Genomic DNA, 15,248 nt, shown 5'->3' on the forward strand with positions numbered 1-15,248 from the left:
CTGAGGGTCGCGATTTCGAATCCCGGTCGCACCAAACATGCTCGCCCTTTCAGCCGTGGGGCGTTATAATGTGACGGTTAATCCCACTATTCGTTGGTAAAAGAGTAGCCCAAGAGTTAATGGTGGGTGGTGATGACTAGCTGCCTTCTCTCTAGTCCTACACTACTAAATTAGGGACGGCTAGCACAGATAGCCCTCGAGTAGCTTTGTGCGAAATTCCAAAACAAACAAACAAACAAACAAACTCTTCATTCAATAAAATTCCAAATATTAGAAACACATGTCTCTCAACATAACTCAGCCATCTTTGTTTTAATAGAAGGTAAAATATATATATCATATTCGAAAGTTTTGAACAAAAAATATCCTTCGATTCCATTTTGAAACTTTTTAAAACAAATAAGAGAAAACGTTTGTTGTTGTATAGTTTCCACAAACTCATTCTACTAAATTATTTGGAAAACAACAGTTGCTGATATCATACCCTCTAGTAAGTAAGCACCTCACTGAACTCGTGTTCTGACTGACTGCCTCAGAAAAGTCATTCTTCCACTTCTGTTACCAGAAAACGCTACATACACCCCTTACCAAAGATGACAATGTCATAATTCCAAATTTGTCCACAAAGGGCGTGTTATAAGGGACACGTTGCTAGGCCACCAAGACAGACAGCTATGATGGATGATCACATGATAGTACCGCTAAGTAGAGAACGTGTTTCTAGGCTACCATGAGAGGCAGTCATGTCTCATAAAATATATGTGTCATCATATCCATAATTAATTGTTAATTACTTAAACCATTTACGATTAAAGTGTCATAAAAAAGGAAGCTTAACATTAATTCATGAAATCGTTTATAATTAATTCATGAAATTATTTGTATTTAATCCATCACCTAAAGGACGTTTAACACCAATTCACTAGTGCGGTACATTTACTTACTATTAGTATATCCTTAAAGAACAATATTATACTTATTAAACAAGTGTTTAAATATTTTCACTGATATGCTAAAATGGCAAAAGCGTTATTTAACATAACATGATAAGTATTATATATTTTTATTTAACGTCTTATAACTTGTAAATAAACGAAATGCTATTGACAATAATTAAATGGTTTAAACTATCAAATTCAATAGCGAAAAAGAACCGGTATAAAATAAAAACAACAGTAAAGTTTCTCTACTATTATAGAACTTGAAGAAGCACTTGAGCCATCTCATGCCTATTGTATTGGGAACGGCAACTACTTCCCTCTATTAATTTACGAGAATAATTTCAGTATTCATATTTCACAGTTCAAAGACATTGGAGGAGGAAAGCTAAACCCAACCAAGGAAAATATCACTTTTCTTTAACAAAATGGGAGTAATTTATACAGTGGGTCTCAAATATGAGTGTAACCATACAGAGCAAATCTCAATATTTTCTTCTTGAAGAACGGAATTGTGTAATTCTTGTTGCTTATGTTAATAATAATCCATCTATATTGTTTAAGCACCGATTTGATTATAATGGTACCAATATATTATCTGATAAGATTATTTTTGTTGTACCAAATTCAGAATGATAGAATTTATGTGCACAGATTTCTGATTTTGATACTAACTTAAATTAAATAGTAATGAAAAGTAACTGAACAAATAGATTAAACCAAATCTTACTAATATATACATTAAACATTTGCACCGTATTTTACAAAAACTGGAGAAAGAACAGTGTTAAACCAACAATCTTAGTCACTCTCATCATTTTTTTAACATGTTAATTTGTAAGATCAACATTTAGAAGAGTATATAAATTTATTGTTAAATCTATAATTAATTAAAGAGTTATAAGGTTATATCAATGAAACTTTTTGGGATACTGTAGAAATCATTATATTACATTATTAATCACACAGAAAAATTACCAAAATACCAAACATTAGAGGACACCACGTATTATTCTTTAACAAATTAGGTTACTAATATTGAAAATTCTTAATCAAACTTGCAATTTTTTTATAGATTATTCACTTTAAGTTTAAATCATACCATAAAAGTAAAATTCATAAAAACTTTGCAGCGGTAATTCTATGTCTTCATTGTTGAAAGCAGCTAAATAAGAATAAAATTCAAAGTTTTGGTTGTTCAGTGACATTTCAGTAAAACTTTGACACTATTATATTTAATCTAAACACACGACAACTCTTATTCGTAGTGTCGGCCGAGAATATGTCAGAGTATCTGTTGAAACTATATCAGTTATTAATATTACAGCGTTTAGCTATATATTTAATTTTAGGTAAGAAATTTCCAGCTAGCCCACGAACTCGAGTACTGGACGTTAGATTCTCCAACAACGATAGACTTACATGTTCGGTTGTTGTTTATGAATTAAGCACAAAGCCTCAATGGGCTAGCTGTGCTCTGCCCACCACGGGTATCGAAACCCGGTTTTTAGCGTTGTAAATCCGCAGACATACTGCTGAGCCACTGGAGGGCTGTATGTTCGGACGTCACCAAAGAAAGTGTTGTATATTTATATATTCTCAAGACGGTTGATATGGGTACTAAAACATTAATTAAAATAAATTACATAACAACAACGTTTCGTCCTTCTTACGTCATCTTTAGTTTAATAGAAATAGCTAAGAAGGTCGAAACGTTACTTTAATAAAAGTTTTAATACCCACACCAACCGTCTTGAGAATGCATTTTTACTTCATGTAGGTTTCTCGCCATCATTAATTACGTCTTATATTTAGATTGAATATAAGTTTCTGTAGATCTACATAAAGGGAAACTCGGATTATCTCAGCATTTGTTTACTACTTTTATTTGGTACGAGTCCTCATGGATGTTCTCAAACATCTAATCCCTAACTATTTTCTTTCCACCGGCAGAAATAATGCTGTAACGACAATACTTACACTAATTTACTGTCAGAAAATATCTGTGTAAATAACATTATTGTAAAAGTGTATCCTTTCTTTACTAGTTACCTTTTATTCTTTAATATAAAACTGAGATATGACTTATTCCTGTTACTACATGAACTTTTCTAAATGTTGTAAACAACAGAAGTAAAACAAGGATTATATGAAAGCTAAGTTCATCTTGGTAATCCACACATATTGTGTTATTTGTAAATATTAGAGGTTAATAAACTGTCAGAGGAATTTGTCCCGCAGATAAAAATTGTCCAAATTATAAATTGGACAATGCTGATATTTCTGTACGTACCCATATGATAACATCTTCAAGAAGTTACAACATGTATATGCAATGATTATACACTACCCGAACGTATCGTTTAGATTGTAAACAGTACGGATTTATAAAATGTGAAACAAAATATATGAATTGTTCTCGTCTTCTATCATAGGAAGCTTGAAAGATAAGAAAATATAAAATCTGGTTTGTCTTTCCGACTTATAGAAACGAACGTAGTACTTTTTTATCAATCTAAATATACATCATTATTGTTTGCTTGTAGTTAAGCGCAAAACTGCACAACCGACTGTCTGTGCTCTGTCCACCACGGGTATCGAAACCCAGTCTTTTAGCGTTATAAGGCCACATAAATACCGCTGTGTCACTGGAGGAAGGAGAGACCAGTTTTCCTCTTTTGTTGTACGTATATAAAGATCGTTCTTTTGTTTTCAATACACATAATAAAAAATAACCCGAAACTGTTTGTTTAATAAATATTTACAATCTTGTAACTGCAAGACATAATCCAATAACTTTTACTGTGCTATTGAAGTAAAATATGAAAATCCAGAAAGTTTTACAAGATTATCGCTATTTTACTGATGCGATGAATACAACAAATACACCCTGTACAATCTTTTCTCTTTTATTTCTAAAAAAAAAAAAATACTTAAATATAAGAATGGATGGAATCAGTTTTTTACCCCTTTTAAGAAGCATTGCTAACACCATAAGAAAATTGTTTGTTTTTTTATATTGAAGGAAAACTGATGGAACAAGTATGCCCATCACATGATAAATATATTAGTTTCATAAGTTTAATAAATTTAAAAACTATAGAGTGCAAACCTAGACAGTATCTGAGCACTCTGTACTGGTGAAATGAATATGATCTTCAGCTGTGTTTGTTTATTTATAATTATCAGGCAAACTACATAGAAACAATATGTTAATAGTCTTTCCTAGTATGAAACTGCTAGACGAGAGTAAAGACAACTAGTCAGAAACATCCATCGTCGAATCATGAGCTACTATTTTTTTGACCAAATGCTGTACTAGCATTTGATTGTTACTCTCGTAGCGCACCCTAAATGCGGAACGTGTTTTTACGACAATCCTTTAATTAAAAATCCAGTTACCTAATAACTGGCTCTTTAGCTCAAACTTTAGTTTAATGTTAATCACCAGTAATATTGGTCATTAAGCCTAGTTAAAGTAATTATGCGTTGACTTCTTATAACAAAGCCACATCGGGCTATCTCCTGAGTCCACCGAGAGGAATCGAACCCATGATTTTAGCATTGTAAATCTATAAACTTACCGCTGTACCAGCAGGGGACTAAGCGTTGTCATGTACAGGTTTAAAGCAGGGTTCTACGCGTGTTTTAAATTGAAGTAAATCTTTACGTTATTAAATCTATAAGATTATACATTCATTTATGAATCAGCTTACACGTATTTATTTATTTTATTTTTCACGAGTGGGCAAACAACTAAAAGTTCGATTACAAATTACTTAGTCAATACGAAACAAAGCTAAAATGTGTGTATTGATACAAAGAAATATATTAGAGTGTCCGTTGCATTTTTTACCAACTTAAAAACATCTTTCGATATTTGTGTAATTGTGTTCCTAATTTTATTTTGTTTCTGTGTATTTGTAAAGCAATTATTTCAACGAAATGAACAAACATCTAAAGTTATGGATAACACAGTAACATAATGTAATAATAATATACATAATAATGTATCTTTCTGCCGATTTGTAACTTCATTCTGATGAACCTATGTTTTTCTCATTACAAAATATTTTAACATTTTCATCTTTTATCACTAGGATCAGGATTTATTTATTTATTTTAAGTATTAAATCAAATAGCGGTGGAAACAGCAACTAACAACGGAATCTCTATCAAAATATTATGTGCTTAATTAAGTTCATTATTATTGTTTTATAATAGTGATTTTAATTCCTTATTAACAATTAATGTAATTAATAGTATTGAAGCTACTTATCTCATTACATATATATTAGAGCATTTAAAAAGTCTTAAGACGTATTTTCTTTAACCAAAATTCAGTAACATTTGGTTAAGAAACAAAAGGGTAAATATCAAACGTTACTAATGTTATTTGAGAAGAGTGTCTTATTTCTACTAAATCGTTTTTAAAACTAAAAAAGTTTCTATTTTTATCACTTTTAAAACGCTATCACTTGAAATAGAAATATCAGAATACACTGATTAATTAGATGGATTCCCGTCACAACAAAGATATTCGCCCTTTCAGGCGTAGGGATGCTATAATGTGACGGTCAATCCCACTATTCGTTGGTAAAATAGTAGCCCAAGAGTTGGTAATAGGTGGTGAAGACTAGCTGTCTTCCCGCTAGACTTATACTGCTAAATTGAGGACGTTTAGCACAAGTAGCTTTCATGTAGCTTTGCGAGAAATTAAAAAAAAACAAAAGCAATTGTTAATTGAGCACCTTCGCTGTTAACTATATTCTCTGCCTAAAATAAGAAATATTCATGAAGTTCGAACCCGAGTTAATCAGATTGCCTGGAAATTGACGAAGCGAAGCTTGTGTAACAGCTGACATTTGTAGTTACCGCGTGTTTGTGTGAGAGATAAAGGTTTAAATTATTGTTTATGTTAACAAAAAGTAATATGTTGTCATTCGTCTCTTTATCCTGTTCCATACTTTCCACCAAAATTTTCTTAACGAGTGAAATTATAAGATGTTTTGTGTTTTTAATTTATTCACAGTTATCGATTGATATTCACTGATGCCTGGAAAGAAACAGTAGTGTTTACAGATTTAATAATGTTTGATGTGATGTTAGATTTTTTGTCATTGTTTTATAATTTAATACTTTATATGATATGTTTTAGTTCTTTTATGAGAAGCTGCGATAGATTTAACATTTTAATACTGTTGGGATATATATGTCCCCACGAATGTATGTGCAGGACTGGTGGGACTTACATATCCTATAAAAAATAATTTTAACATAGCACTCCAGTTACTTTCATGTCACAGTGTATAACATGTTTCAATAGCTTCTTTGGCACATGTAACTCAATAATAGGGTCTGTGAGAATATGCACTTCTTATGTGCTAATTTCATAGATCATGCGTCTGAAAAATTATACAGTGTTATGCAGTTGTATGCAATGTTAAAAATGTTCGTGTTTTCCAACGCAAATTTCCATGTATTTATGAAAACATTTTCGTGACAGTTGTTAACGAGATGGGTTCTGTAGGCCAGATACGACATCATTAGAAGAGTTGAATGGTTAATTTTCGTAACGCAACAATCACAGCTTACTGGCAAAGGCTCATCAGGGAAGAGAGCTAAAGAAGTGAAAGTGTTTCACAATTGTCATTTCTATAAGAAGTGTCATAGGGGAAATACACTCAACTCAATTGAAATCAATTTATTCACAATAGTGCAATAATCTCGTACATGTATAATTTTCTTGTAAGAAGAAAAGAATAATTCTAAAATACATATTAACTACGATTAACCATTGTTTGGTTATTAATTATATATATAAATAGATATATAGCTCGTCGCTGATTTCAAGCGCAATTAAAGTTAACAGAATTATACACAATTCTGTAAAGTTACTTCGACAGTAGTAATTTAAGTAAACATACACATGTCTAAATTTAAACATGTCTTTTTATGGAGTGTAAAATGTTTAAAGTTCAATTGTTACCTAATAAATACTGGTTTAATCGTCCTGGCATGAATTGTTTGGTCTAGGTTTAGTTCGTTTGTTTGGAAAGCCATACGAGAGCTATCTGCGCTAGCCGTTCTTAATGTAGTAGTGGAACTCTATAGAGAAGGCAGCTGGTTATCATTACCCACACCCACTCTTGGGCTACTCTTTGTTCACAAATAGTGAGACTGAACGTGACAACGTAACGCCTCTACGGTTGTTGTTGTTTTGAATTGAGCATAAAGCTACACAAAGGACTATCTGTACTCTGCTCAACATGGGTATCGAAACCCGGTTTATAGCGTTGTAAATCTGCACACATACAGCTGTGCCACTTGGGGGCGCCCCAACCGCACGTGTTTTGATGGAACAGGGATTCGAACCCGCGCCCCAGTCACCTGCCAATTTTGTGTAGGATACTGCTATGTATCCTCTGAAAAAGTGATATGAAAGATTCGTAAGATGGACATGTTTTTGAACCTGGTGATAGTATTGAAGTTGTTTGTATTTTGGAATCTCGTGATAGTATTAAAGGTTATTTTTTTTCTGTATTCTCAACGATGATTTGGATAGTAACATGCATGGGGCTTTTGTCGGAAACTCCAGTGCACGAATGCATGTGTAAAAATAATGCATTGTGTCAAGGAACAATATGATTTGTTTCTCTGAAAGGAAAGAATTAGCGTCTCTATAAATTACAAAGCTACTATAGCCATGTTTAACAATGATGTTATTTTTTTTCAAGGAATAAGGTTTGATTTACCGTTCAGCAACTAAGCCTAGTCCATGATCTATAAGAAGAAATTGTAATTGATGTTCTATTTCAGCAGGAAAAAAAATACCAAAACGGATTGGACGCACCAGACTACATAACCATAATCCAATAATACAATCTAAGAAGGCTTCTTCCTCTGATCGAAAAAATACACTCATAAGTAAAATCTGTAATATGTCTTGCCAGGAACATTAACACAGAGAGAAAGGAGAATGTTTAGTTTGTAGTATTTGTAAATGCAGCTTACATTTGGATTCATGTTCAAATAAAGCAAATCATATCAACTGAAAGTAAATAATTAACATGAAAGTAAAGAAAGAAGATTAACAAATGTCCTGAAAAGTCAAAATCGAATTAGATTAGAAGAAAGCAAAATATATTATATTGGTTCTGGAAATGATGGAAACACTGAAGCCTCTGAAGATATTATTACTATATACAGTTGTATCTTTCTTCATACTTCATCGATTTCAAATTTAAATAACAAATTGAATAGTGGAGTCAAGTAGTTTATTTTTTAACCAATCAGCACCTTCTGAGACATAACATTTCAAAATGTCTAGACGGGTCGGTTTTTCGTAACAGAGTCTTAAAATTAGTTAAGCACCCAAGGTGCTTGCAGACAGATATATAATATAACTGGTGCTGCTATACGAAGTTGAGTTCATTCGACTGGAATCAAAATTTAATGATGAACAGTAGAACTACAGTAGCAAACGAATATATAACACGTATGTTTACATCAACAAAAGTTTAATCCTTAAATGTTTCAGAATATATATATTCCATCTTCAGTGAGTTATAATAAATAGGATAAAATATTAGGTGCAAAAATTTACAAAGCTCAAACAATTGATAAAGAATTATTAAAATTCATAATAAAAGGATAAAGAAAATTAAAAGACAAACAAAAAATAGCTTAATGTATCAATTGTAACAATACTATACAGGTACTCAGAACAGACTTAACTGTAGTGAAGCTGGGCTATTATTCAAGGTTATGAGTATTTGTACGTATATTCTGAAACGTTCAAGAATCAAACGTTTCTTACTGCACACACGTGTGTCAGATGTTCGTAGTTCTACTTTTGATCATTAAAGGTGAATTTTTCTTAAAACTTCTACGTGTAGTAGTTATTGAAGTAACGTTGTGTGACAATATGGTTTAATAGTTGTTTGGTTTGGTTTCTTCTGAATTTCGCGCAAAGCTACACAAGAGCTATCTGCGCTAGCCGTCCCTAATTTAGCGGTGTTAGACTAGAGGGAAGACAGTTGGTTATTGCCACCCACAGCCAATTCTGAGGCTACTCTTTTATCACTGAATAGTGGGACTGAAAGGGAGAGCATGTTTAGTTTGACGTGGATTCGAACCCGCGACCTTCGGATTACGAGTCGAGTGCCTTAACCACAGGGCCATGCCGGGCCATTTAGTAATTGTACTAGAAGCTTCGCAACATCGTTCGCTTAGCGCGTGATTTAACCTGGCCATTAGGCTAACTTTTATTCAAGAGTATTTGATACTGCTTAGAAACTTACTAGAATATGCTCTACGAACAAAGTGTCACTTCTTAAGTCACTACTCGGAAATAATTTTTGAATCGGAACCTTTAACACGTTGGCTCCCAAGCCTATTTTTTCAACACTTTCCAGGATCCCACAAATCATTTTACAATTACGTTTTGGAAAAAGTGTATATGTAGCCGTTATGTCCCAGCCAATAAGTGGCCCTTCAAAAAGAAAATGGAGCACGACGACTCTCCAGTGGAGCATATGGGTCTTACTGAAAGACTATCGCGACCCATCGATGTGTCGTATCGGAGCCAACGTGTCAATAGCATTAGGGATAGTGAGAATTGAAAGCAAACATTCATTTTTTTCCTTTTACTGCTCGTAATTTTCTTACTATAAGTAAGACTTTAGCCATGAAACATCCACGAGTTCTGAGTTAAATATGAATGAATTTTAATCTGTATTTGTAAATGTATAAACACGATTTATAGTGAATAAATGTGAGCAAATTTGAACAAATTTCAGTGTGTTTGATCTCAAGAAATTATCGTTTTGTTGTGTTTTTGTTAAAGAATCCTCATCCAAATTATTCAGTGAAATTCGTCGTCTTTAATTTCTGAAATAGTTGGATCCAAATATTTATTAAGAGCGTTTTAAGTAGGTTATTATCCATTAGCTGAATATGTTATTAATGAAAGTACCACAATTGTTCTGAAGCTTTCTATTTTAGATAAGAAAACATGTAACGAGTCTAAAAAATTCAAAGTCTGAATGTGAACTAATCAATTACGTCTACTAGGACCATATGAACTAGTCAATTACGTCTACTAGGACCATGTGAACTAGTCAATTACGTCTACTAGGACCATGTGAACTAGTCAATTACGTCTACTAGGACCTTAAATTCTTTACATTCTCAGCTATTCCAGTAACGACGTGATTAGGTAAATACTTCCTTTTACTATACCAGTAAAACTGGAAAGAATGGCTAATAGCCTAATTCAAAATAGTGTGGAGAGTGAAACAGAGCTAATTTTGTTCAACCAAAAGTCTTCTCTAGACAATTTGTAAAAGCTACGAAAATTATATCTTTGAGAAACGTCAGGATAAATACAAGTGCAAATATTTGGTTTTAGAAAAGTCAGTAATTTATAAGATTAGTTTTATGCAAAACTGTTTTAAAAGTAGTATATTTGTGATCGAAAAGTATCTGCACGAAGCAGAGATATTTCATAAAACTTTAATTAATTAAAAACAAAAAAAGTTAGGACTAATACTTTCATGTCTTAATAGATTATTGTTTGTAATTAAGCACAAAACTACACGATGGAATATCTGTGTTCCGTTCACCACAATTATCGAAACCCAGTTTTCAGCGTTCTAAGACATGCTGTTGTGTCATTAGAGGCTTTCTAATGTAAAGTTGTCAATAAATAAATCATAACACGCATGTTGGATATACATAAGAATGTTTAGTGTAGATGTTGTTTGGCTTATTTTATGAGTTAATATTTAATGACTATTTAGTCTTCACAACAAGAGTGTTAAAAATAAATTGCGCAGATAGCACTCGTGTAGCTTTGCGCGAAATTCAAAAAACAAACAAAAGTATATCATTTTAAAAGCGATAGCTATGCCAAGTTTGGTTACGTAACTCGGTAAGAGTCTCACGTTGTGTGTGTAACTCAATTATTGTAGACTTCTTGATGCCAAGTTACTCAAACCTTCGGTATTTTTCTCATTACTTTAAGTGAGTATTGTCGGTTACAGCACCGCTCGACTATTTTATAGAAAATTCGAGATCTCAGTGAACGGGTGATAAATATGGATATCCAAGCAAGTGAAATCAAGTAAAAGTAAAGTTCTGCCAGGAAAAAGTTAGAGAACGTGAAGTTAGCCGGTGTGTGAGTGATTAGCCGTAATGGGTGATATTGTAAAGTGAATTCACAGTTTAATAGAGATAAGAAAAGCACCTTGTCTTGTAAAAGGTTGTTCAAAAGTAATTGAATTCGTCCGTGTGGACTTTGACGAAAGAAGACAATTATTTAAAGTTAGAGATACAACGGGAGTAGCCCGCTGAATAACATAAGTGAATCTATCGCAGATTGTACAGTAAACAACAAAGTAGAGAAAAACAATTAATCGTGTCAGTTGAATTTTAAAGTAATTTAATCAACCTGTGTGGACTTTAGAAAAGAAAATAGAATTATTTAGAGTTTTAGATACAACTGTGATGTTATATAGCGTAAAGAAGTTTTAACATACGTTTAATTTGTTTTGAATATATTATTTTAAAACATGTGGATTGTGTGCTGTCAGTTTCTTATTCGAATTCATCACCAACATGTCACAAGACACCTACTGCAGAAGAATTCTCAGTCCACACATATACATTTAAAATCCCTAACAATGTGTAATTCAAACTTAATTTACGGTCTTAATTATAGATTAGTAAATGCATATCTAGTACAGTATATATGTTTTAAATATTATATTAATATATTATGTACACATCTTTAAAATAGAAATTTTAAAACCTACTGGTAATGAAAAAGACTCAGAAAATGTGATCAAGAAATTCAGTGGAAATTACAAGTGCTGAACTTTTCCAAAAGATAAAATAAAGAGCATCTTGTAGTTCTACTACATCTACGTCGAGGAGAGATTGAAGTCATAACTATAGAGTACCTTTGAAACTGTTCCAAATATGCTTTATTAATTCGTGTGAAAATGCTAACGTCTTAATCACCCGGTTTAAGAAAAGTAGTTAAATAAACGTTAATTTACGCTTCTCTTTGTGTTTAGAGGGAGATAAAAACTCCATGGAACTATTGAGAAGATTATAAGTAGATATTTTTAGGCCTTTGCCAGCAAAATTGGTGATTATATCCTTTCAAATGACATTGAAATGTCTGATGATGCAGCTGGAAGCAAGGAGAGAAAATATTGAAAACTATTAAAAAAAACTTAGATGTGGTATTGTTACAAGTGATTCAATGCTATTGGTAAAGAAAACAAATATTTATAGCTATGGCTGTGTACGTTGAGCACTTCTATTATCAAACGAAGAACCATAAAAACACAAATAAACAAGTAACATATTCTGGTTCTTGAATTTTAAAATCAATTTGAAGATGAGGAAAAAATCGGCAAACTCATAAAAATATGATTTTCGAAACAAAGGAAATGAATGAATAATAATAATAATACTACAGAAGAAATAGTAGAATCATGGCCTTTTCCTGAAGAGAAAAGTATCCATCTTAACATTACTTGTACATTTTTCATTAGAATTTTTAAAAAATAGAAAAGGTGTAAAAAATATTTTTTTGTTTTCAGATGAAATCTAAGAAGAACCAAAAACATTTTGAATGGACTGAAAATCCTTGAAAAATAAGCCACCAGAAAAAGAAATATAAAGGTTCCTATGACACTGATTAAATAGTATAGAAATGTATGTAGTACATGTAATATCCAATTTATTAATCTGGTCAAACAGGCTTTTTAAAGCTGAAAGTGTCGTGACAGTAATACTCTTGGAGACAGTTATGCAACGTTGGTATTATATGAAAAATTTAGCTTATTTTAGCGTAAAGCTACATAAGAGAATTTAGTGTTGTAAGTCCTTACATTTGCGGGCCCGGCATGGCCAAGCGTGTTAAGGCGTGTGACTCGTAATCTCGAGGGTCGCGGGTTCGCATCCCCCTCGCACCAAACATGCTCGCCCTTTCAGCCGTGGGGGCGTTATAATGTGACGGTCAATCCCTATTCGTTGACAAAAGAGTAGCCCAAGAGTTGGTGGTGGGTGGTGATGACTAGCTGCCTTCCCTCTAGTCTTACACTGCTAAATTAGGGACGGCTAGCACAGATAGCCCTCGAGTAGCTTTGTGCGAATTTCAAAAAACAAACAAAAAAACCTTACATTTACCGCTGACCTATCGGTGCACAGAAGCTGTTGCTTGTTTTAACGTTTTTACCTATATCTATTTACACACTGCATTGTGGTTATTTTAACTCTAGTTTTTTGTACAGGAAGCAATATCTACTTCTGAAATAACTAACTATTAGAGCCACCTACATAGTATATTGTTGTTAACGGTAAAAGTGATATTTTAGTCAACGATTTATTTGTATTCTGTTAATTACTGCTATTATCATATTTTTATAATTGTTCACATGGATGTATTCGCTGGCGTTATTTATCATGAATGTATAGTATGCAGGCACTTTTTTTTTTACACGCATACGTGAAACTTACCTACATATGGCTGCTTCTCATTTTCTTCGGAGGTTCAGTATACTGTTCTCAAATACGCCAGCTTTAGGTGATCACCTATTACTTTCCAGTGACGTAAATGACCTACCGGATGTACAAACTATGATATTTACATCACTTAATGGCAGTTGTGACGATTGATTTTGTTGAAAAGCAAATTTTCCTATGCTGGGCAGAAATCCTGAAATAATGTTATTCATGTGTAAAGGAGTTTTAATTAACCCATTCCTAGCTTTTCATACTAAAGCTACAGTTTTTTTAGTGTTTATTTTGTCACTATAATATCTCATATTTTGTTACTTCATTGGTCAGTGTTGTGGATCCCACCTGCGTATTTGTTTACTATGATCAAGGTTTTATATAAAAAAATGCAAGTTTATTTTTAATTTTCGTGTACCCTTTTAATATAGGTCCAAAGGATTGGTTTGGTTTGAATTTCGCGCAAAGCTACACGAGGGCTATTCGCGCTAGTCGTCCCTAATCGTCGTAGGACTAGAGGGAAGGCAGCTAGTCATCACCACCCACCGCCAAATCTTGGGCTACTCTTTTGCAAACGAATAGTGAGATTGACCGTTACATTATAACGCTCCCACGGCTGAAAAGCCGAACATGTTTGGTGTGACTAGAATTCGAACCCGCGACCCTCAGATTACGAGTCGAGTGAAATCCAAAGGAAGAGTAAAGCAGGAATAAATAAAAACATATTCCAGCACTGACTGATTTGATCACTAAATATGAATGGACTTCCTACATAGAACTGAGTTTATAAACTTTACACGTGTATTTTAGAACTGTTTTTACTTTTCTGCAATTTTTAGGTTATATTTTGAAAGAACCCATTGAAGATACACAGTTATAATTATATAACTGTTTTCGTACTTATTCAAAAGACTGAAATGTTATTATATTGAATTTATTTTTAATTTCATATAATTTGAATGATTATAATTTTTGGGTGATTGAACTTTACGCTTCTTTTATTCCTGGTGTTGCTTCTTTCTTTGAGTTTGTACCTTATATTTTGAACTTTATTTATAGTGAAATTTCACATATTCGATCATGTATTTTAGACTTCACTTCAGGCATTAGCTTAAAATGTGCTTTGGTAGGTGTTTCCAAGTGTTTTATCATTGAACTTACACACTACCTAATTCACAGCGGTGACAATTATTCAAATACGAACAGGAAATCGTTACTGCATGAATACTCTTCTTCATAAATAACCTGAAAATATTTATTAAAAAATATTCAGTTGCACTATTTGAAATATAACCTACGTTTTACTTCTCGTTTTTATCGCATTTACACCCAATGTTCGACTAAAACGTAATAACAGGCCTAAGTTGGAATGAAGAAATATTATGTGAAAAAGGAAGGCTGTTCTTTTAGTTACGCTAAGTCAACTTTCAGTATTAGTCAAAATAATAAAGTCCATTAAAATGCGGAAAACATTCTGGCAGCATGTTGCAGGAAGTATTCTATTAAATTGTTATTTGATGGTAAAGTTACACAAGAGGCTGCCTGCACTCTTTCCACCACGAGGAATCGAACTCCGTATTTTAACGTTGTAAATCTGTAACCTAACTGCTGACTAATTGGGATCCTCTGTTGAATTACAGACTAATTCCGTTTAGAAAAAAAAAGAAACATCCTGTAATCTAACTGGATACTTCCTGAAGTATTATGCTGGATATTTTGTCGTATTTTCATATATTTTATTTTACATTTATATTCTAGGTCAATGCTCATAAATTCTTT

Source organism: Tachypleus tridentatus, chromosome 5, assembly GCF_004210375.1.
Source record: "Tachypleus tridentatus isolate NWPU-2018 chromosome 5, ASM421037v1, whole genome shotgun sequence".
Taxonomy (NCBI): Eukaryota; Metazoa; Arthropoda; class Merostomata; order Xiphosura; family Limulidae; genus Tachypleus; species Tachypleus tridentatus.